We start from the raw sequence: 26,054 nt of genomic DNA, 5'->3' as shown, positions 1-26,054 counted from the left end.
ATTATTATAAATAGATTTTAAATTTGGTTGGGGTAATGGCTGAGTGTATAGATACTATAAAAATATTTTTCAAATATATTTACCATTGATTGTCCTCCTTCGATTTCTTAATTTTCATACTTCATTATGTTAGGAATATTATTATTAGATATTTTATGTTTAAAAATTTCCAGAAGTATTTTGGATCGTATTTTATTGAGTTATGAATATTAAATAAATATTTATTATAGTCATTTTTTTTTCAAAATTTTACATTAATTTCTTAAAAAGATGAGAATTTTCTAAAATTTGATTGTGAATTAGTCCGTTTGAAATAAAGGTGGGACTTTTTTTCTTTAATTAAGACCTTATAAGTTCATTACTTAAACCATTACATAAACCATTTGAGATATGATAAACTTTTTTTCGTAAATAGGGACACATTTATTAATAATAGAAAAGAGCTGAGTATAAAAAATTGAAATATTACTATTGATATTGTTATTGAATAAACTAGGTATACCAATTGATTAAACCTTAAATTGTATTTATTTTTCGATAATTTCCTTTACACTAATTATATACCAATTCATTAGTGTTTAATGAGTTTACATATCATTACTTATTATATTACAATTGATTTCTAATGACGGATGAAAAGAATCAACATTAATAATAGGATATTTGTTTAATGATATCTTAATTGAATTATTATTTGATATGACACAATCTAAAATATTGTTTTCTGAATTCATTATGTTATTGTACTGAATCGTGTTTGTTAGTGAAATATCGAAAAAAAAGAATAATATGTATTAGGAGGAATATCTGATAAAGATACATAGTACATTTAAATCAGATAATAGAAATTCATGAATTATATCGTTGAATGCATTTAAATAATCTGTATAGATGTCTTGAGATGAACGATTAGGAATATAAACGCTGCTAATTATAATTTGTTTTTAGTTAATCTTCACTAAAATAAATATAATATCTAGGTTTTTATTATTAATATTTATTTCGTCATTACAAAATTAGAAGAAGTACAAACAGAAACGTACATTAATAATCAACAGCCTAAATGCAGCATTTAAATTTCAAAATACAAAAATTAAAAAAAATATATTCTTAGAAATAACACTTACAAAATATAAAAATAAGGAATTATCGGTGAGTAAATACGTCCAATACATGCCCTTTTACTTAAAAAAATATATTCATATTATAACCTTACATTATTAGTTATTACTCGACAGTTTTACTTATATTTTCACACTTTTTTACACTTACAATTACACACACATCCAACTTTAAAATACTTGATGGCGAATTTGACATGTACATGATGTGATTACATTTTTTACATAAATATATAAAATAAGTTTTTTTCTCGAAAATTTGTCGACCAAATTACACCAGATCAAAAGAACCAACTATCATTGGCCTTTCCCTGACAACATCACCAGAAAATAGGAGACCTCCATTACCTGTATTATAATAGAACATATCCACATCACTCACCAATACCTCATGAAGAGAAAAGAACCTCTCGTTTGCACTTGATGTGGCATCCCCAACTCTAATGGGATGTCATAAGACAGATTAACAATAAACCCATAATTCAAAGGTTCTTGCTTATGTATTATAGTCATATTTTTACCCCTTTTCTCATTAGTTTACACTAGTAATGCCTCGAAATCTGCATAAATGGTAAACGGATGTCGTTGTGCGTGTTGACAGAAATTGAATTCGAGAAATGTATGGACATCGTACATTATAAGTAATATAGGCTTATTGCGAACCATAAATTATTAATTAATTTATAATGCTGTAATGCTAGTCGACCTCTAAATTTATATTTTAAAGTTGGATTGTCAAATGACGTGAATCATCGTTCACAATAATAACGATACAATACGTAACATTTGTTCTTCGTTTAATAATATTCTAAAAGCCCGATCTATTAATACACCTATATCAGTATCGATAATAATCAGATGGGCCGATGTCTGAAATGACCAATTTTACGATCCATTTTTTGCATGGGGCTGGTTGTAAGTTGCCTTAAGCTTTAAAATACATTTTATTGGGTGCACGGCTACAATTCTATTCAACAACTCGGTTAGGCCAGGTTTTAAAAAACCGAAAAAATCTATATAATTTTCGATATTTTATAGATTTTTTAGGATAATACCACACGATTTTACAATTATGTGCAGATTTGACCTCTGAATCTCGTCCATACGAGCATTTTACAATATTAAGGAATGTTGCCGGAATGTCGTACAAATGGCAAGAAATGTCTACTTTGCCGTTTTATGTACGAACTTGCAAGCTATTAGTATATAGATTTAACGATATTCAAATAGTTAATGCTCTAATGTCTAAATGGCAGGAAATATCTCCTAATGACAATACGTCGTGACCGATCTATAGTGGTTGTTGTATAGGCACTGGCGGGCATGACTGGATGTGTGGTTTGTTCTTTTATTGATTGTTCTTTAATTGAAAAGACTCCTAATGACACCTAATGGAAGGGATTGTCTCCTATTGTCGAGATAGCGCGATTGACATGCGATTAGTTAATCGTATATGGAAATGTCTTCTTTGCAGTTTTATGTACGGTGGTTAATAAGTATTTTTATCGAATTCTTTAATCGATTGACGTGTTATTAGTAAAAATGGCAAGAAATGTATCTGCAGGAAATGTTTATTAATGACAAGACGGCTGCGGTTGTATATAGGCGCTGGCGGTCGCGACCGGATGTGTAGTATATAGGCGTCAAGAATGTCGTGACCAACACGTCATATAATATTTTACCGGTAAACAAAACGCGCTCTGGTAGAAACAATGTGTAGTGTGTACCTTCTGATATAGTTATTGGTTATCGAATTTTTTCTGAAATAATCTATAAGCAGACTGAGCTAACGAATACAATTTTATATATATAAAATGTGAGCAAAATATATCATAAACTAATGACAAGCCAGTGCCATTCCCATCACCGTGCATCCATACTAGTGATGGGCACTATCGAATAGTATTCGATAGTTTTAATAAAATATAGATATTGAATAGATAATATTTCTCAAATATTATTTTTATTATTCATTAATGATATTAATTCGGTGATAAAATACTTTAATATAATATATTATATTATAATATTATTACCTCTAGGCTCTAGCCGATGACTCCAAAATCTATAAAACTATTAATTCTATTAATGATAGGTACTTCAAAATTACAATCAAACTTAGATTAATTTTGCGGTTGGTGCTTAAAACAGGTTTCGGGTTTTTGCGTTCAAAACCGGGTAATATGTTTTCGGGTTTCAGAATTCATTTTTATATATTATATAGATAAATAAAAAATTAACCTTCTTCACATTTGAAATGGATGATGTAACTGTGGACTTGGAACAAATTAAAAAACAAGATGAAACATTTAATTTTATTGATACATTTTTGTAATTTAAATATAAATATTTTCATTTAGGTGCTATTTAGGTAGTAATGACAATACTGAAAATGTAGAAAATAATCAACCTTGTTCTTCTATTCTAAATATGATTGATGATCGATATGAACAATCTACATTAACTGGTAAGATTATAATATAATTATATGTATTTATTCATATTAGTATATTGATATTTTATTATTTTATACAAACAACTAACATCATTCGTATCACGTATTGTTAAAATTATTAAGTATTATGAATATTTTTTAATTTATACCTACATTAATACTCTATAACCATCATACAAATATTTAGTTCCTTGCTTATTAATTTAAAACATACTTTTTTTTGATTTCAAAAAATATTACATTTTAAGAAACATTATGTATTTCAACTTAAACACAATCAAATTCGATTTATGAAAATGATCCGGCTAAATTGCATATATTTACCAATATTACACCAGAATTTCCTGATATGATAGTACGAATAGGGCCTTGTCAACCTACAAATAATGTTTTTAATAAATGTATCCCACAAATGAGGAACAAATGATAGGACTTTGGTTAGTAGAGATTTGTTCATATTCTATTTCCACAGACAATATGTTTTATTTTCATTTTCAGATATTTGGTAGAACAAAAAGAGACAACTAGATTATTAATGGTGTAAGTAAATGGAAAAATCCATCACATACAATTTTAGTTCATGAAACGTCATCAAATCATATAGATGCATATTTTAAAATTTAAATTAAAGAATCAAGTATTACCTATTCTTCCATTACTGACCGAGAAAAAAAATTTAAGTCCTCTGTAACCGTGCAATATCAAAAGAACTTATTGACATCACATTGTTTTCAACCCACCATTCTTTAGCTTTTCGTGGTCATCGTGAAAAATGGTCAGATTCATTGCGTGGAAATTTCAAAGATTTTGTAGAACTTGTTTCAAACTATTCCCCTACAATGACACCATACATTTCAAATTTCAAAATAAAAATAATAAACCTCAGTTATCTTTTATATCATGGTGCCATGGCGGATACAAAATAAACTCGTAGAATGTATATCAGATGAAATTGTCGGAATTATATCTAAAAGTATATAGGATTCTCCTTTCTTTAGTGTTTCACATGATACAAACATTTGATGTATCTCAAAGAGTATATTGTAATTTATTGTTCGTTACATCGATCAAAACTCTGGTAGTATTTATGAACGTCTAATAGCTGTCCTAGAAACACCTATAACAACAGGTCGTGAATTAATGTCTTTAAACAAACTTGTGATTCGCTGAACTTAGATTGGAAAAATCATCTCGTTGATCAATCATATGATGGTGCTGCTGCCAATATGAGGGGTAATTATAATGGTCTTCAAAGTTTAATCTAAGAAATTAATCCTCATGTCGGGCACACCGATTAAACATGGTGATTACTGATGTTGTAAGTTCAGAAATGCAATGGATATGTTTGGAAATTTAAAAAATTATATAATCTAATTGATTCAAGTAAAATTAGAGTTAAGTATTATGAACAGTTTCAAAAAGACAGATATGAGAAGAAACAATTTTCTCGAATAAAACGTGTCACAACGTTGGATGTCGTTTTCATATGCACTGGACGTGGTTTTGAATACATATTTGGCTGTATTAGACACATTAGAAATAATGTGAAATAAAGATGGAGCAAGTGATAAAAAAAGTGGATTTGAAGCTGGAGCTATACTTGATTATTTAAAGTCTTATCGCTTTATAGTTTGTATAATGTATGGACGGTTTTGACATAAAAAAAATGTTTGATATCTTGTCACCAACTAGCTCAATATTGCAAAGTAAAGATCCAGATCTTTTGTTAGCGGTTTCAATTATTGAATAAAATAAAATAAATATATCAACACTTCGATCTGATGAGAGTTTTGAAAATTTATCTCAATAAGTAGATGCTATTGTCTTAGAACAAGCTGATTAAAATGAAGGATTCATTCGACTTTCCACTCAAGAAAAAAATGTCTGGTGAACTTTCAGATGTTGAACTTATTTTAGATCTAAAATTAGACTAAACATAGTACAAAGACAACTATTTGAACGTTTCAGCGATAAATCAATTGGTGGCTTTAAGGATATATAATTCTTACAAATAAAGTAGGTAATTTATAAAATAAATTAAGATTCTAATTCTTTACTAAAAGATAGTTTCAAGTTCTTCTTAGAAATATATGAAAAGTTTGTTGATAAAAAATATTTATGTTTAGAGTACTTACGATTTGCTTCAATTTTTATTATTCTTATAATATCAGAAGCTTTACCAAACACCTTACATAGAAAATGTAAAGAAATATTTGGGAGTGAATCTGAACATGAAAGCGATGATGGAAGTGACGAAGAAGATAATGATTCAAAGAATATTGTATCGAACATTAAATAGAATTCAGGAAGTTTACTACCAATTTTTCAAATATTTTTAAATAAAGGCTTAATATCTGTATTTTTAAATATTTATACAATGTTGTAGATAGGATTGACATTACCGGTAACTAGTGCTAGTCCTGAAAGAACGTTTTCCAAGCTGAAAATAGTTGAGAATCGACTTTGTTCTACTATGGGACAAGAGAGATTACAAGGATTATTAAGAATAACTTGTGAAAAAGATATTTTTATAAATTATGAAAATATCATTAACAACTTTACATCTAAAAGTCCTCATCTACTAAAAGCATTCGCATTATAATTATAATATTTCTTTTTACCCCGTATCATACCTATTATGTTGTTTATTTATTATTTATAACTTACATTTGAAATATAATTTACAATTATTAAAATATTATAAATTTGAAAGTTAAGTATATAAATAAATATTTTTGCGCACAATATTAGCCTAGTATGACTAAATAGATACCTATTTATAATCAAACATTTTTAATACATTAAATGTTTATTAATTTATAGTACCATAATAATAATAATAAGTTGTAAAATTAATCATTTGAATTTGAATTTCCTATTTATTAAATTATACAATACCTACTATAAAAATGATGCAATACAAAAATATTATTTTCAAAAAGAACAAACTTGTTCTTGTATGTGATTGGGATGGTGGGTAATGGGTATACTGAAAATATTCAAGCCATTAAGCTCCACTTATTATAAAAACCCAGTGGGGCATTTAGACATTAAACGCCCTGGAGCAATATTTTACTAACGCCCCCCCCCCCCCACACCACCCAATAAATATATACATTTAATATTGAAATTATCTGTAAACAGCTCAAAATATTCAAACGCTCATAAAAATTTGACTTTCTTATAGATATATTTTTTTTTTTGATATAGGTAGATAACCTTATAAGGTTGAATCTTGAATTACATTTTAAAATCTTATATTTAAAACGAAACTTTTTTATGAATATCTAACTCAAAATAATTTTCGTGATTTTTACGCTTTTTGTCAAAATTTGAACTTTAAATGCTTATAAAAAAAATTGTGCATATGGGCTTTTAATATTTTTCAAATGTCATTGTAACAATACATTAGGAACCATGTATTAAATTGTCACGCATTTTTACCCATCAAATAAAATTTTATTGACATTCATAGAAAAAAAAAACCAAAAAATTGAAAATTGATAATGTCCGTAAACAGCTAAAAACAAGTCAAAAAAAATGTAACAATGCTAATATAAACATTCAGTCAAAATTGCATGTCCCTACGGTCATTTGTTTTAGAGTTACACCAAAAACCAAAGATTTTCTCAAAAACAGATTTTGCGTAAAAATTCCCGTTTTTCCTTAATTTTTCTTTTGTTTTTCACGTCGCTTTTGAAAACTACTGGGAACTTTTTACTTTTGACCCCCCCAAAGTACCAACTAGATTCGCTTTCCTATCAGAAAAGTTACTCTTGAAGAAAATCCAAGCACTTTTACTGTCCTAAAAGGTGATGACAGACACACAAAAAAAAAAAAAAATAAAATAAAAAACACACATCATTGTAAAATCAATACATTCATCGCTTCGCTCAGAATCTAAAATCTAAATTTGTAAAAATTTGAAATTAAAAAATCAAAATTGATAACGAATAGATGTTTAAAAATCTAAATTGATATATATATTGATATTTTTTATTTTTATTTTAGCCAAGTCAGTTACTTTTTTTTATATTTAATCTAGTTATAAACTTTTTGAAATATGCTTTTTAAAATATAATAATAAGCGTAATGTGGAAAAGTTACCCACCAATAAATTTTGAATTACAGTCATACAAATTTGTACTTTGTCTGAAAAAAATGTTCAAACGGTATTTGCGGACTCGTTCACAAGTTCTTAGAAAAAAAAAAGTATTAAATTTGTTTTTATCTTACAAATGGTTGCAATTGATTTAGAAAGAAAATATAGATAATAAAACGGTGGTACGCGTATTGATTATAAAGTGTCTGGTGGTACTCGATGATAAAAAGTTTGGGAACCCCTGCTATAGAGGTAAAATTGTAAAAATGATTATGTGGACAGTTTGATCAGATTCGTAAGACAAAGGGGAGTACCTGGGATTACACTTTAACCCCCAACTCTCAAAGTTGGATAACTTTGGAAGGGGTTGAGCACAAACGACGGGGTTAAAAGCACAAACCAGCACAAACGAATGGAGTTAATTTTGTATCGAAACTCCAAAGTGGGGGGCTAAGCACGTACCCAGCACACAACAGACATAGTCAGTTTTTAATTTTTTTAGTTTTTTTTTCTATAAATATCAATAAAATGTTATTTGTTGTGTAAAAAAGCGTGAAAATTTAATGCAAGGCTCCTGATATAATGTTACAATTGCAGTTAAAAAATATTAAAAAAAAATGGGCACAATTTATTTTTATAAGCATTTAAAGTTCAAATTTTGACAACATTTATCAAATTTATAATATATTAATTATTTTGTAGTTAAAAATGTATTAAATGTTTAACTTTTATGGCTAAGGATTGAAAATTTAAAACAAGGCTCCACGTAAATAGCCAAATAGGTTATATTATATAAATTACTTTATTCACAATAATATCATCAAATATACTTGGTAATATCATAGGCTGACTGACCGTCTATTCTCAGAATCGTTTTTCTTATATAATGATATTATAATATCTTTGAATTCAAATTTTTAACACCATCCAATAAAGTAACCCACTCGTAACCTACTGTACAGCAGAGCGACATCCACTTATCCACCTTTTTATTAATGTCGATTTTTTATTCATATTATATTATTTTATTCAATTTTTTTAATATTTTTTTTGTTTTGTAAACGAAAATGTTATTTTTAAAACCCTTTATATACTGCTTACAAACTTTCAGTTATGTTTTAATGCACATTGTTGAAATTTTGGGGGGAGGGCTGGAGAAATTTAGTCCGTTAGTTCTAAACTAGAAAATAAATTTTAAAAGTACTATAAATATTTTATTTATTCTTGATATTATTTATTTTTTTGTATATTTATTTATATATAATTGATGGATTATAATATATATTTAATTTAAGTTTAATTAGTTTTTCATATTTTAGCTATTAACTTTTTGAAATATGCTTTTCAAATAATAATGTAAGCATAATAAGAAAAAGTTATAAGTCCCTAAGAATAACAAATTTTAAATAACAAAAAAATAGTTAAAACCTTTATTTTTCATTTAAATAATATGTAGGTAAACAAAATCATAAAAATTAGAACTACATGTCTTTAATAAAAATTGCTTAAACTGTTTTCTAATCCACATCGGTTTGATTTTCCAAAATACATAGAGTACCACTTGTATCACAATTATATCTTTATAATCTTAGGCTGTAAGTCCCTTTGTTGGATCACGAATATTTTTTTCAAAAATGACACAAACTAAAAAAAAAAATTTCTAACCCACAAGTGTATGGGTTTTTCTGGCAAAACAAATGTTTTACGTCTAAACACCAAGAGGTAAAAATGATTATGTGGACAGTTTGATCAGATATACACTCGATTTCTCATGTAGTGATTTTTTTATTTTATTGTAATTCAAAAACGAATGATTGTAGACCCTTGAGACTTTTATCATATGTTTATTTTATCAATTCCTATTCTTGATAAAATTTTCAAAATATTTTGACTTGTTTTGAGCTGTTTACGGACAATTTAAAATATCTATTTTTTTATTTTTTTTCTATATCAATAAAATTTGTACGACGTCCGTTCAGTTGGCACCCCCACTTTGAGATATCGACTTCAAACTAGTGCCAATATTTTGCAACTGATTTGCAACAATTTTCAACACCAATTTTCAAATTCTCAACTTCACCCAATCACCGGAAAATCTGATTTTCCGATGGGAGTACCTTATTTCATTTATCACAGGCATTTTTTTTTAAATTACTTTTATTTATCAATGTTACAAATTATTAATTAACTATAACACCTAACTCAAAAATAATTTATAATACTGATTTATAAAATATATTATTCATAAAAGTTATAAAAAAAATTAATTTCTCTGAGGAACTTAAATTATAATTTTTTTATACGTATGTAAAAAGCTACTTGGCGTGTTTTTATATATAAATTAATAATAATTATAAATGTAATTATAACTTTCGAATTCCGTTTATTATTATTTAGTACTTATATGTACACAATTAAGTTTTTTTAGTTTTTAGGAAAAAATATCTGATTATTAACATAGGTATTCATACCATTACATATTATGGTACATCGATATTGTCTTTATAATCTTTATAATATTATAATTATAAATACCTATTTAACAAATATGACTTGATTTTAATAATCAACCTAGGTACTGTACTAACGAGTTAAAATGTTAAAGTTAAGTTAAAAAGTTAATTTTATTTAACTTTTTTACTTAACTAGTTACTTTTTGCTTTTCATTAAATTAACTGTTAACTTACTAAATTTCTTTCTTAATTAACGTGAAATTAACAGTTTAATTTTTAATTTTAAAAAGTAAGTTAAGTTAATTTATTTTGTTTTTAATTTTATAATATTTCACTATTTTAGTCTATTTCGTTTACATGTCAAAAAATATGTATTGATTGTTATAAATGTTAAAGTTAAAAGTTAAAAATGTATATCATTCGAATCTAACGTGTATGAAGTATTAACACTACATCATATAATTTAGTTTTGGGTTGGAAAAAAATAAAGTGCGCTAGAGTTGTATAACAAATTAACATTTTTTTAACTTAATAAAAAGTTAACAAAAAGTGTGTATTAACTTTTAACTTAACTGAGTTAACCTATAGTTAAATTAACTTTTAACTTTCAACTTTTTGTTATTGGTGCATATTAACTTAAATTTACCGATTTAAAAAAAAACATTAACTTTCCCAGCCTTGCTTACATCAATATAGACATTTTATTGTTAAATATAGAATTTTTATCAAATTTATATTTTTTTATTCAATATATAGGTTTTTTATTAAGATTTTTTTTCGTTTTAGATTTGTTTTATACAATAAAAACATCTACTTACTAACCTTTTTTTTATATATTTAGGTCTACCTATACAATTAGATACGAGGTGTTGAGGTACCTAACTATTTATCAGTTAACAACTTTATAAAAAAAAACTTGTTACTTAGATGCAATACGCATAATATTTTAACATAACATAGCAATCTAATACACAATTTTTAAGCTTTTATAGGCATATCGCATAGGTATGTATACTATGTACCCTTGTATGCAGCTACCAGGTCGGCCGAGAGCTATCTATCATTATTAACCTAATAAAGAGTAATGACAGTATAATACATAGTATTATTTCATTAACTTATGAAGCACAATAACCCCCCCCCCCCACCAAAAAAAAAAAAAAAAATAGTGTAAATAAAAATAAAAACTTCCCTTCGAAAAAGTCCTGGCCACGCACCTGCTGCCATCGCCCTAAATGGCACTCTTACGCATATTATGTAGGTTATGTACTGATGTTCCAAACCATAATATTCACATGTATATTATTTTTTTTTATTTAATTTAAAATCAAAAAAGATTACTAGGCCTCACCCAGTTTAAGCTCGTGTGGAGGCCTGAATATTGGTATATGATCCTCATCAAACTGGGTTAATTAGTAAAATTGAACGAGTTTTCGATTTTTGAGAGTACTATCCCATCTTCAATTGAAGACCATCAAAACTATCGAGGAAGTAAGAGAAGTCACTTGAAAAAAAAGGATGGAAACTACAATATGATAATATGATTCAGTTGTACAAATATTCTGTACTTAATTCTATAATTATATGTCCTGAATTACTTAGCCAAATACCTTTAAACGTCCCTCAAACTAATGTTCGTGTGTCAAAAACGTTCTATACACCTAGGTACTCAAAATTATAGTCCATTAACCAGACTCTATTATAGACTCTATTCGTTCCAATCAACAGGATGTTAATCTCAGATAACTCTGATAATGACAACTTAACCAGGTTAAAATCCCTCATTTAATTGTATCGGTACCTATATGAAATATTTAAGATTTACCTATATAAGTATATTAATATGTTGTTGCGTGTTTTATTTTTGTTTGTACAATTTGAAAAATAACACTGTTCTGAGCCCACATAATAATTGGGCGTATACCTACTTAATAATAAATAAATATTATTGTATACAATTTCTATGGAAATAATATTATGAATTACAATCGCGGAGGCGTAAAGCTATGAGTTTTGGGCCCTTACACTTGATAATAATGCATCATCGATTAATCGATGATTTCTGCAATTATTTCATACTAATGACAATTAGTTGCATAGATAAGAATAGGGTTCTAAGTTTGAAAAATTTCACTTGAAATATTTTAAAATTGAAAATTTCACAGTTCTTAAAATATTTCAATGAAATTATGAAAAATATTTTTTCTTCTTTTAAACGTGTTCGGTTATAGATGATTAGAAACAATACATTGATTACACATTTAGAATTAAAGAAAAACATATTATTTTTGTTGATTTATTATTTCATATTTGTATATTCTAAATTCTATATTATATAGAGCTGAAAAATATTCATATTACATTGAACAATAAGTGCATGTTTGATATTTTCCATAGTAAATGACCTGCGATTGTCTGAAAGTAAATTCTTATAGGTACTTTGAGAAATTTCTTTCTACATCTACAGATGTAATAGGTGCAAATTGATGAGCAATATCGGAAATATTGAGGTCGTCTGGAAAGTTTTGGTTCAACACTTTTTCACCATTCAAAATTTTTGGAATTGTTGTCACTATTTTAAAGCCCGTATTTTATATCCAAAACGGATTTTAATTTTTTTTTCTATATCTTGTCCTACTCTATTTTCTGCTTGTTGAATTTTATTTTCTGCATCTTGTACAATTTTTATTGAATGGTGAAGACTAAGCCCAAATGTTTCTAACTGAGTTATAGAATCACTCAATGTTCCAAAATTAGAGTAAATGTATATCAAGTCACTTTTCAAATCACAATCGTCCATGAGATCTTGAGCTATGTCAATCGATGTAGCGTCTTCTCTATTTAAACCAAGTATTATTTCTTTTAAAGTCTCAAAGTGTTCACAATAATAATTTGCGGCACTTAGCCACGTCCCCCATCTAGTTAATACAGGCTGTGGTGGTAATGAAATATTCGGTGCCTTTTCTCGAAAAAATTGAATACGGACACTTTAAGAACATTTTTTTACGTTAGATATTAATTGATCAACTTTAGGAAAACATTTACGAACTTCTTCTGCAACCCTGTGTAATTCGTGAGCCAAATAGGTGACATGTTCCATTTTTTAGTACATTATTTTTATGCCTTTACCAGCCTTTACCATGGTAAATGGCGCTGCATCGCTCAAAAACAGCAAAATATTGTAGTATTTAATCCCTTGAGGCCACAAAAGATGAAGTGCTTTATCCAATAATTTAGCAATGCTGGTATGATTAGTTTTTTCTAGTGCTTCTGTGTGAAGTAAAAATATTTTTCCTGGGCATCCAATTTCTAACGCACCGATAATAACATTCGCGATGTACCGGTCTTCCGCATATGTGGTTTCGTCGATAGAAATCCACAGTTTTTTATTTTCACAATACTTTTTTATATTGTTCATTGTTTTTTCGTAACATTGGGCAACATACGATTTTCTCAATGTCGATTCGACGGAAATACTCTTTCTTGTATATTTTTCCAAAAAGTTACAAAAACAGTCGTTGGATAATTTATTCAACGGAATAAAAGCGCTTGACACAAATCATAATTAAATGTACATTTTCTGGATGGTTGTGTCAGTAAACTTTGACTTTTTGATTTTTCAGTCTGTAAATTTTTGCGCTCAATACCATGTATATGCTTTTAACGTGACACGTGTTGTTCCACAGTGAACTTTTTATCTTTGTCCATTTCTTGACAATTTCTCCATGGTCCAAGTATCGGTGTTGGGGTTGTACATTTCTACAGTATCAGCAATAGATGTTTCAATTTCTCCACCAATAACAAACAATAAACCATCTAATACCACTCCTCCTACAATATCAAAATATAATTTAAATTCAATACATTTTTACAAAGGCTGTCCTAAAAAATATAACTGCTGTAGTTACCAGGACGAAATCAGCAATTTCCATTTCAGCTACAGAAGACCAAACTTCATCACTCGGTCTATAAACCTCTACACTTTTAAGGTAATTTCCACCAAAGCCATTAATAGCATATATAAGACCGTCCAAGTCTCCTACACCAACACCTTGACGCGATTCAGACATATCTGAAACTCGTGACCACGTGTCAAATATGGGATTATAATATTCCATGGATTTCAAACTGTTTTATCATTAGCACCTCCAACCTACACAATTCAATTCAATGAAATGTATGATAAAATAAAAATAAAGAAATAATATAATTATTATACCACATATAGACGATTATTGAGTACACCAACACCCAAATCCCTTCTTTCAATTGTAATACTAGACACCATTCTCTATTTTTAAATATTGACATCAAAAACCTCTACACTATTTAAAGCACTGTTGCCGTCGCGTCCTCCAACCTATAATTAAAAAATAATATATACTAAAAGTATAAAATAATTAAAATATTGGTTTAACTTACTGCATATATACAATCATCTAATACACCAACTCCTAATTCTTTTCGTTTTACTGCCATGTCGACCATTGGAGCCCAAGATGGTGATTCTAAAGATACGTCAAGCATACTAACAGATTTTGAACTTGATCCATTTACATCTCACACAGCAAACACAAATTGATAACTTATTACATCAAAACCAGCTGTCTGACGACAATCATTTATCCCTGATGCTTTCTCACGTAGTTTGGTTGCTGGGTCATACCATTCTGTATAACACATTGGCAATGTATCAGACCAATTGAACATTAAAATAACCTTATAAAATTAAATTGATAAAATTATTGTGAAAATAAATTAATCAAAACGGAATCATACTTTTTTTGAATCTCCAAACTGCCTGGGTTTACACCAAATTGTCTGCGGAATGGTGAAATGCTGAACTGACTTAAGTAGATTAAATTGTAATGCTTCATACATATAATCTTTACCTATAAACATTTAAATAATAATTAATAAAATATTAAATTACATAATGAAGACGTATTTATTAAAAAAACATACATTTAGGACTATTCTTTAGAAGAGGTTCTTCAACGACATTATTTAATACATCACCCCTTGATGCTAATTATGGCAAACGTACATGTTCCATTAATTCTGGTAAAAAAATTTTCTCTGATCCAAATCATGTCTTACCCATTTAATAACACATTCAAATACCTAAACACATTCAAATATTTAAAACTAAATTAAAACATAATAATTTGTTAAACCACTCATTAGTGTATGCTTATACCATAAATATAATAATTCTTCAGGTTATTAAGTATCCCCTTCTTTTTATGACAATCTTTTTGTGTAATAACTAATAATTATATTTTTATGTCATTAAATCAGTTCTTATTAGCATCAATGCCTTCATAACTTTTTGTATAATATGTATTATTAATATTAAAATATTTTTTATAATTGTTAAAACCTCCATCTATAAGGTTATAATATATATTATTTGTTATTTTTAAATATAAACAATATAAACGTGCAGTAGAAAGTTTATGAGCATCATTGTAACATTTTTGAGCCTATTGAATTGTCTGTAGGACTCGGCGGTGAAAGTTATAGCCACCAAGTACAGTAGGGGACGACAAGGAATTCAATATTAATAACAAGCTGATAAAATGGAACTGAAACAATTATTTCATTAGGTAAATGATACATTGTACAATTATACCTAGTTTACAACAAATAGGTACCTAGCCAAAATTACGAATTATATATTATAGCAACTGTAATAACAACAACCTATGTAGCATAGAATTCATAATATTAGCTGATTAAAATTAAACTTATATAGTTGATTGTAAAAAATTAGCTGCTTTGTTCTGTATGCTGCATTTCCGGTTAGTCTGTGAATGCCAAAGAATACAGATTATTATTTACTGTGTGAAAAATACTAATAAAAACTGATATTTGTGAAAGAATATATTTTAAGTGGGGACAACCGAATATTTAACAGCTATAGCATAATATACTATACGATATTCATATTAATTGGGACTTATTATCATTATTATTATTATTTGCTAATTTATATTGTTGGTATTTTAATTTTATAATTTGATAATTGTCATAAAACTGATATTTGTGATTTTTAAATAAAATATATATGATGATTTTTACTGTTGCCATTGTTGTTGTATTCTTAAACTCTTAGTTAATATTTGTGATTAATTTCAGCATTATATCATATTATATTGCCAAATATTTCTTTTAAATTTGTTTTAGTGCCAATAACAACAGATGTCAGATTTAATATCTTAATATTATGGTGAAAAAAAACTGATATTTGTGAAAGAATATATTTTAAGGGGGGAGCATAAGCAATACAATATCCAAATTTATGATTCATTTTTATTATTATTTGGCAATTTATATTAAATCTGATAATTGTCTTAAAACTGATATTTTTGATTTTTACCCTTTTCCAATTATTCTTTTAAAATATTTCATCAGATGATTAATGCTTTGTACAATTATACCTAGTTTACAATAAATAGGTTGATACAAATACATACATAATACTTGAACCCATTGTTTATTTTATCATTTTCAAAATATTTAAACTCTCTTTGTGCTATTTATTGACATTTGAAATAAGAAATTGTTTTCGATAACTGTCAATAAAACTGAATTTGTTCAGTCAAAAAGCTTAAGGATAAAAATTTTACATTGTTATAATTTAAAAACACTATTTGAGGGTTCTTGAAACTTTTAAAATATATTATTGCATTGTATACACACAAAGATATTTTCAAATGCAAATTTTTTAGCAAACATAATAAAAGTTATTGCAGTAATGCAGTATGATTAATGTCTAATGGGAAAATGGATTATTTTTATAACAATATCATACTTGGTAATATTATTAAACAGTCATTCACAATTATATTTCATAAACATTGATTTTAAATCATTGAAGTCAAATATTATATCACATTTTTTACAAGGATCCCTCAAGACACCTAGAGCAGTACCCACTGGCCTGATCTTTTTAAGTTGATTTTCTAAACGAAATATTAAAATACAAATTACCAATTATAGTTTCCTTACTTTTTCTTCAAATGGAACAGCAAGGTCATTACAGGAAATAAGCTTTACTAAACCTTCAGAAGATAAAGAAAGAAACTCATTACCATTAACTACTTCTATGAAAATAATAATCATTATTTGTATAAATAAATATTGACTGATATAGAGAAATAAGTTATTTTTATCATAACAAAACTGTTTTTTTATTAATGCTTCAGAAATTAATAACAATTCCGTACAGTTAAGTAAGTCAGAAAATGCTTTGATTCCAAGACAATTTGATGGATCTATTTTTTTTTGTAAAAACTTAACACATGCACCAGTAACAAAATCTAACTGTAAGAAATTTGCAGCTTGTAACAACACCTTAGAAATCAACAATAATTCACATAAAATTTATGATGTTTGAAGTCTATATCAAATCAAATATTTAATTGTACCTGTACATTTTCTTTTGAGACTATAATCTCTCCAGTATAGATATAATCTACTAATAGTTGTAAAATAGAGGAATCCAATTCTCTTATATTAATAAGATCTTTATTGCTTTCATCAAAATTACTAAACATTGCACGGAAATATGGACTAGCTGCTATTAAAATATTTTTATGCCCAATGACAATTTCACCATCATCAGCTTCAAATCTAACATCACATAAAACTTCATTTCTAAAAACAAAAATGTGTTACTTATATTTATTTTGAATGAAGGTAAAATCACCATCAACATACTTGCGTAGAGATTGTAAGCCTTCTATTATTCTGACAGAGTGAGAGTGATTTCTAAAATTTGTCGGTTCACATTTTTTGGATGTCATAACTTGCTTTGGATTACTGTCACATGATGAAGCCTGAATGGTATCCATTTATTTTACTGACAAAACACCTATGAAAATACCTATTTTAAAAATTGGGATTGTGAATCATTGTGTTAAAACTAAATTTAATTACCTAAGATGTGTTAAAAATCAACATAATACTGCTGTTAAAAACTATTAATTTTTAAGTTAGATTTATTAAAATTTAATAATTATTGAAATGAATAATACGGAGTTAATGATGATCATTCTCATATCAGACATAAGTTACAGTCATATCTAACCATATTCCGATTTATAAATTATACTATGACAATATGGCTAGTGAAATTATGTAGTATGTTCGAAACATATACTACAATAATTTTTGTCTATATACCCATATATTTTATTAATAGGTAAGATCGAATTGAACGATAGCGCCAGCTGGTGCTAATATCGTTAACGTCAAATTTACAACTGCCATAACATCAAAACTAAGTTTAGCCGCCAAATTCTCACTTTGCCATCGTTTTCAGAGAAAAGGGTGTCCGGTAAAGTAACAAAATGGCATTTATAGCAGAACAAAGTTGTTTTCAATACCTAACTAAGTATACCTGTATTTCTTAAAATGAGTCGCTAGTGACAGCAGTTGAACAGTGGTCAGTGACTGTCAACTGAGTATTGAGTAACGACTCGAGTGACCACGAGTCCACTGTCCGCGGCTACAAAATGAGCTTGCGACACCCGTGCGTGCGAACGATATGGATTTGAAGGCGTCGCGGTGTCCAGTAATAATGAAAAGAAAAAACAACGGTATTTCGATACATATAGGTAAAATATTGTCAATATTGTCAATTAATAATACAATTAACCGAAAACACGTATGTATTATAGTTGTATACTAAACACTATACTTTCCGTGCGAGCGTGTGTAAGATAAATTATTTACTCAATGATTTTAGGCTTTCTTAGCATTACACTAAATACTAATATTATTATATTTTCTTAGCACAGAAATATAATATTATTATTTATTATCAGACGATCTTCGATCGACCGGTCGGTGTGTGGCGTGCTTAGATAATAATAAATAAAGTCTTCGTTATCTATGGAGGCGAGTGTGACTATACTGTACTACTGTGTTCATTGTGTTCAAGCGTGCGTATTGCCGCAGAACATAATATGCGACATGCCTACAATAATGCAAATATAAAATAGTATACAATAGTAGTATATATCTGTGCCGACTACCGACGAGTCACGACTCACGAGTGTAATAAAATAATACTACCCTCAAACGGGCCAACTTGGGGTAAAAACACGGACTAAGGAGTAAGGAGTAAGGACGTATATCTTAGTCCATGGGCAAAAATATTATTTGATCACAATATATATGTGTTGTTATCTTAACGATATTTAAAATGTTATATATTTTAAAATCATTTGGTAGACAGTGTCGCAGCATCAAATTTTAAACGTATGTATATTCATATTTATTAATTAATCTTATATTACCCCCAAAACTTACACTAAGGCCGGGGATATACACGTCGTATTCCCCTTAATACTCATTGAATGAGATGTTATACCTATATAAAAATTGAAGGTGCATGTTCCCAGCACCGCCCATTCATTATTTGGAAATTAAACCCAGGGCTTTCGTTTATGTTCTGTTTGTGCTGGTTTGTACTTCAATTCCATTCGTTTGTGCTCGATTCATTCCTAAGTTATAAGCGATTTACCTTGGGTGGTGCTGGGGACATGCTAAATAAAAACATTGAATATTCGATCCGGACAAACGCCTTTAGTTTGTGCTGCAATTCCTTTAAATGTGCTCCATTCATTCCTAAATTATTAGCGATTTACCTTGGGCGGTGCCGGGTACATGCTAAATAAAATCATTGAATATCCGATCCGGACAAACGCCTTTTGTTTGTGCTCCGTTTGTTCTGGTTTGTGCTTTAACTAAATAAATTGCTTATAACTTTGGAATGAATCGAGCACAAACGAAAGCCCTGGGTTTAATTTCCAAATAATGAATGGGCAGTGCCTGGGACATGGACCTAAAAATTGATAATAAAAAATATGTGTGTAAAATGTACTACTCTATATTATAAATTATTATAATCCTGCATACATTTCTTTAAATTATGTTTAACAGTTTTAGTCCAACTTGGGCTTCTTTTATTCAACAATGGTCCAAGTTATAACTAGAATACTTTTAAACAAAACTAACCTTAATACAATTTAGTCTAAATAGTACCTATAGGCTATAGTTATATTTTTATTTTGTACAGATGTGTAAATTGTCTGAGAAAAATTGGTGAAAATTATATGAACAAGAATGTTATTATTATTTTTAGATGTTAATATAATAAATGTTAATATAATTATACTAACCAGTTACGAAATATATTATTAAACTCAGAAAATTGTCAATTATTTAAAAAAATTTTAAATAGTGACCTAAGTCTGATAAAATTGAAGCGCCAATATGTATTATAATTTTTATATCTCATTTAGTTATATAGAATCAGTATTATATTGTAATTTTTTTTATTATTATTTAAATATATTTTTGCTGTGATACCGCATGAGTATATAACTACCGAGAAGAAATTGATAAAAGTGATATTGTAACAAATAATGAATAATACAAAAAATAACATTCATTGTATTTATTTTTGATTTTATCATCTACTTACTGCAACAGATACGTAAGTAGGTATATTATTGTAGTCTAGTAATAATTTAAAAATGGCCTGTTACTTATAGTATTAGAGCAAAAAAATAACTGAATGGACACGCATGGCATTATGCACATTCAATCTACAATCTAGGAACAATGAACATAAATAATAATTGCTTAATATTTATTTCAACACTTATTTATATTTAAAGTTATTTATAATAACTTAGTAATTTTTAACAGCAATAGATATTTTGCTGGTCTTTACAGCTTCTATACTAAAATGTAGTATTAAGTCTTAATGATGAATGATGATATAAAATGTATTACAATTTTTAAAATAATTTCAAAGGTGTTAGGTCGGTGAAAGAAATGGATACCTTACAGACTTCATCAAGTGAAAGTGATCCAAAGAAAGTTCTGACATTCAAAGAATGTGAACCAACCAATTTTAGAAATAACTCTTACTCTGTCGGAATACTAGAAGATTTGCAATCTGTACGCAAGTATGTTAAAGGGGATTTTAGCTTCATTCAAAATAAACATCAGTTACACATTTTTATTTTTAATAAATAATTTTAATATTTTTAAGGGCGAAATTATCATCATAAATGAAAATGTACATGTATAATTTAAAATTTGATTTGTAATCAACTAATAACAAATTATTTTAAATGTATTATTGTTGATATCTCAAGGTTTGATTGCCAGCGGCAAACATCTTACAGTTAGATTTTGTAAATGGCGCATCTGCTGAGTTTTTAAAAAAACAACTGGATTCATCGAATTGTCTTGGTATCAGAGTGTTAGCTGACTTACATAACTGTACGTAATTGTTATCAAGTTCTGAAGCGTTCATTAAAAAACATTTTTTGTAAGATATAATTAGCTTAATTCTCAATATTTTTTAGCAATGCATTATAATATAATGACAATTATTTTCAGAGAAGTGGTTAAAAGTGATGATTTTCTATCTTTATCTTCTGAAGATGTGGTGAAGATTATCTCCTGTAATGACCTTGCTGTTCCATTTGAAGAAAATGTAAGAAAACTGCAATATTGATAATAGTTATTGTATGGAGATCAACATAACACAAAGAGCTTACATATTAATGTAAAGTAATATTATAACTAATAGTAATCCATAACTATATAGATAGTTATGGATTGAAAGTAGTGTGTAATTGACTATTCTTGAACAGTATATAATATATAAATAATTATTGATATATGAGTTTATAGCACAATTGTAGAAAAATAACGTTTACTGTTTCAGCCTACAGCATTTAATGTTTTTTTTTATTTAGTATAAAATCTCTATTATCTATGAATGTAGGAGTAAAACAACACATGTACTTATATTAAATAATGACCAGGCATTTGTATCTTGTACAACGCTGCAGCCAACAGACCAATCAACCCAAACATTTTTGCAGATAAGCACAATATGTAAATTTTGCTACACCCATACGCCTATATTGTATATTTATAAATAACAAATAATATATAATAAAAATAATAAAACCACCTATCAGATGTATAACAAGTATTACAAATATTTTTATATTAATAATATATAGGTATTCAGAAAGTTATCATAGTATTGAAACTAATAAAAAGAGATTTAATAATTAATACTATAAAAATATAAAAATATTCTTCTTTAGCTAAAAAAAGGAAACCAAGATCTATTGCATGTTTAGGACCCAGTAATAAACTAATGGGTGGTTTAACAAATGTATATTTAAGTATGGAAAATAATAGTTAGGAATAAGGGCGTCCAAAGAGGGGGGGCAAAAAGTGGCAGTACCCCCCCTTGACTTTTTCTGGGTTGATAATTATAACTATTATTTAATGCTCTAAAAAAACTTAAAATGCCCTAACAATTCTAAATAGTGCACTAAATTATTTTTATTTTTAATATTAAAGATATAAATTTTAAAATAAATTCGGTATAAATTATAATATACATTTTAAAATTTTAAATGATTGTATAAAAGTTTTACTGACAGAATATATCATTTGGACTACTTATTTAATCTAAAAATTAACTATTTTTTTCCAAACCCATAATTTTAGACTTTAGATCATATATTTATTATAAAATTCATGTAAAAACATTTATATTATAAATAAAGACCAGATTTATATGTTTTTTAAATGTAAAATATGCATTCAAAGTTGCACTAATAAAAGTCAAAATATGCAAAAAAAAAATATACAAAATAAAATTTCAGTTTTTATTTAATTTTAATTTTATAAACATTTTTATATTTACATTTATTCTTTCTTTTTTTTGTACTCAACACATTTTTGGACCGTAAGGTCGTAAATTGTATACTTTTTTGTTAAAATATGCAAAAATATGCAGATCATGCAACAAAGTCAATTGAATCAATCAAATAATGATATATGACTTCTCATTAGCTGCATTTGTATGATTTTAAAAATAGCAACATGCATTTCATGCAAAATCCGGTCTTTAATTATAAGTATAATGTATATATGTATAATTTTGTAATTCTAGATTGGTGGAGGTGAAGTGGACAGTCCATTAAACAGTGTAGAGGTATTTGATGTTAGTATTTAAAAATGACGAATGGTGTCAAGTATGGCAATTGCGAGATATAATTTGGGTGTTGGTATACTCAATAATTGTTTATACGCCTTGTCTAATTATATTATTTATTTATTTTTAATTTATAATACATTAAATTTAATTAAATTTTGTAGGTTGGAGGTGCTGTTAAAAATGAAAGTTTTAATTCTGTGGAATATTATGATCCTACACTTAACACATGGACACGAGTTTCAGATATGTCTGAATCGCGTGAAGGTGTTGGTGTAGGAGTCTTGAACGGTCTTATGTATGATATTGGCGGCTATAATGGAAAGGATCTTAAAAGTGTTGTATAAAGTGGTTTATAGACCAATTGAGTGTGCCAATGGAGTTTGGTCACCTGTAGCTGATATAAATTTTTTCCGTTTTAAGCCTGGTAACTAAAATAATGATTTTTTTTTAGGATTAACTTTAATAATATTTTGAATATAAATAAAATTTTTTTTAGGAGTAGCTGTATTAGATGGTTTATTGTATGTTATGAGCGGAGAGACTGATGTATCTACTGTTGATAATGTAGAAATTTACAACCCAATCACCAATACTTGGACAGTGGAGACATCGTCAAGAAGTGGACTACTAATTTATGGTGGAGTTGTCGTTGATAGGCCACCACGTTATAATTGATCAGTATAATACAGAATAGTCTCATTGTTGATAGTATTATAAACATATTTATGTGTAATTTATGATAACACGTGTATTGTTCTTGATATTTTTGTTTTTGTGAATGCTTGATAAAAATATTTTTTTATTATTATTTAAATTGATTATTTATAAAATTAATAAATAAGCTAGAAAGCTAATTATATTCTAGCATGTACATCAGCAAAATCTAATATAATTTACTATTTACAGTACATCTTTTACATTCTGTTCACAAGAAATGTTGAGTGATCAATTTAATGATTTTTTTTTTTGTATACACAATAACCATAAATACTAGACATTTTCATCAAATCTTAATTTTTTCATTTTATATAGATCATAAAATGTCAACCCGTTGTGCTATTTATTTATGTTTTCATTTTTTTAGTTCTTTTTCTTATAAGTATTTCAAATTCAAATTTAGATAACATTTATATAATTGATAATATGCAAATTATTTTGTAGTTAAAAATGTATAAAATGTTCCATTTTTGTAGCTAAACATTGAAAATTTAAAACAATGTTTCTCATATTATGTAGTTTATATTGTAACCATAAAATCTAAAAAAATATGCAGACATTCTTTTTTTGTATAGATATTTTAAGTTAAATTTGAACAGAATTAGGTATTCAAACAAAAAATAACTATTTAAGTTATTTTGTTATTATTTGAAAATAATATTTATGAATCATGTGTAACCGGAACTTTTAAGGACTTTCTGGTGGCGGTACAAACTTCTTATTTTAAACTGAGGGCCCTCCCCTTTTTCACTGCAAAGTATTTAGAGGGTAATTTTCTTATAATGTTGATGTATCTAAATCAAAATTCTAATGAGTAGGTAGTTTCTGAGTTATTAAAATGTTTATACTAACTAATAAGGATAATATCCTTAAATATGATTTTACAAAAATACAACATTATTGTAACTTATGTAACTTATTTATGGTGGAGTAGTTGTTGATAGACCATCACGTTATAACTAATTAGCATAATGGTCTCATTATTGGTAGTAATATGGGCATAATTATGTATAGTTTATGATAAAACATGTGTATTGTTCTATGAAAATGTTTTTTATAATTTAACTTGATTTTATTTGGGGTTTAAAATTTAGATTGTATTATATTACCCGCCGCAGCGAAGAAGGTCGTATCTCTGTTTTCACAAAATTTTTTTTTTTTTAAGTTGTCATAACCTATTTTGTGTAATTCCCGCTAAAACTGATAGTCGCATAAAACAATCAAAGACGTTATATACAATAAAATGCAGTTACTACCATCTTCGCGGGAACTACACAAAAACAGTTAAGACAACTTGAAAAAAAAAATTGTAAAAATACCATCCATTATTCAGTGACCCACTTGTACCCACTGTACAGCAGAGTGACATCTACTTACCCAACTTTTTTTTCGTGCGTTTATGTACACTCAAACTATAAGTACCTACTTGAAATTTTCACAAATGTACTGTTTTTACACATGGCTTAATCACCACAAATGTTTATTTTCAATTTTCTTTATTTTTAGTTATTTTCCTTATTAAGATTTAAAGTGAAAATGTTGACAAAATTCATTGAATTGAAAATGAGCAAATTATTTTGTAGCTTAAAAATTAAAATGTATAATAATATGTTCAAACTGTATGGCTAAGGATTGAAAAAATAAGTTAATTAATTAACAAGATTTCTCACAAGTATTTCATATTGTAAACAAATCTTAAAAATAAATAAAAACATAGTTGTAAGGACAAAAGGATTTATTCTAATGTAGTACGCTAATACCTAAATGCAAAATGCCTAATAGTAAAATAACTTGGTTGTTATATTATAGTCCTATGGGCCGTCGTCGATCAGAATCGTTTTTCTTACTTATACAATTATTTTATATCATTGAATTTAAATTTAACACATCCGTTACAACGACCCATGAGGATACCTACTTTGTACTAGACGGGTACACAATTATCTCATTTTTTATTTTAATTTAATTTAATTTTAGGTAGAAGGCAGTGGCGTATTTAGGATTTTGCTGCCCTGGGTACACATTTTTTTTAATGCCCTTTTCACCTACCTGTTTTTCTATAGTGTGAATTTTTCTCAACCTTAATAGTATATTGTGTGGCAAGGGTGGGAAGTGAGCTATTTCAGTCGCGGGCGACGTGTGCGGCACGAGC

General features: G+C 27.5%; 2 pseudogenes; one reads left to right on the top strand and one right to left on the bottom strand.

Annotated features, from left to right (window-relative positions):
- Positions 1-11,982: 11,982 nt before the first annotated feature.
- On the bottom strand, positions 11,983-18,924 carry LOC132936035 (ring canal kelch homolog; annotated as a pseudogene).
- A 130-nt stretch (positions 18,925-19,054) lies between these two features.
- On the top strand, positions 19,055-25,623 carry LOC132936209 (kelch-like protein 2; annotated as a pseudogene).
- The last annotated feature ends 431 nt before the right edge of the window (positions 25,624-26,054 follow it).

The sequence above is a fragment of the Metopolophium dirhodum genome, chromosome 1 (assembly GCF_019925205.1).
Source record: "Metopolophium dirhodum isolate CAU chromosome 1, ASM1992520v1, whole genome shotgun sequence".
Lineage (NCBI taxonomy): Eukaryota > Metazoa > Arthropoda > Insecta > Hemiptera > Aphididae > Metopolophium > Metopolophium dirhodum.
This window is presented reverse-complemented; position numbering and strand designations above follow the sequence as displayed.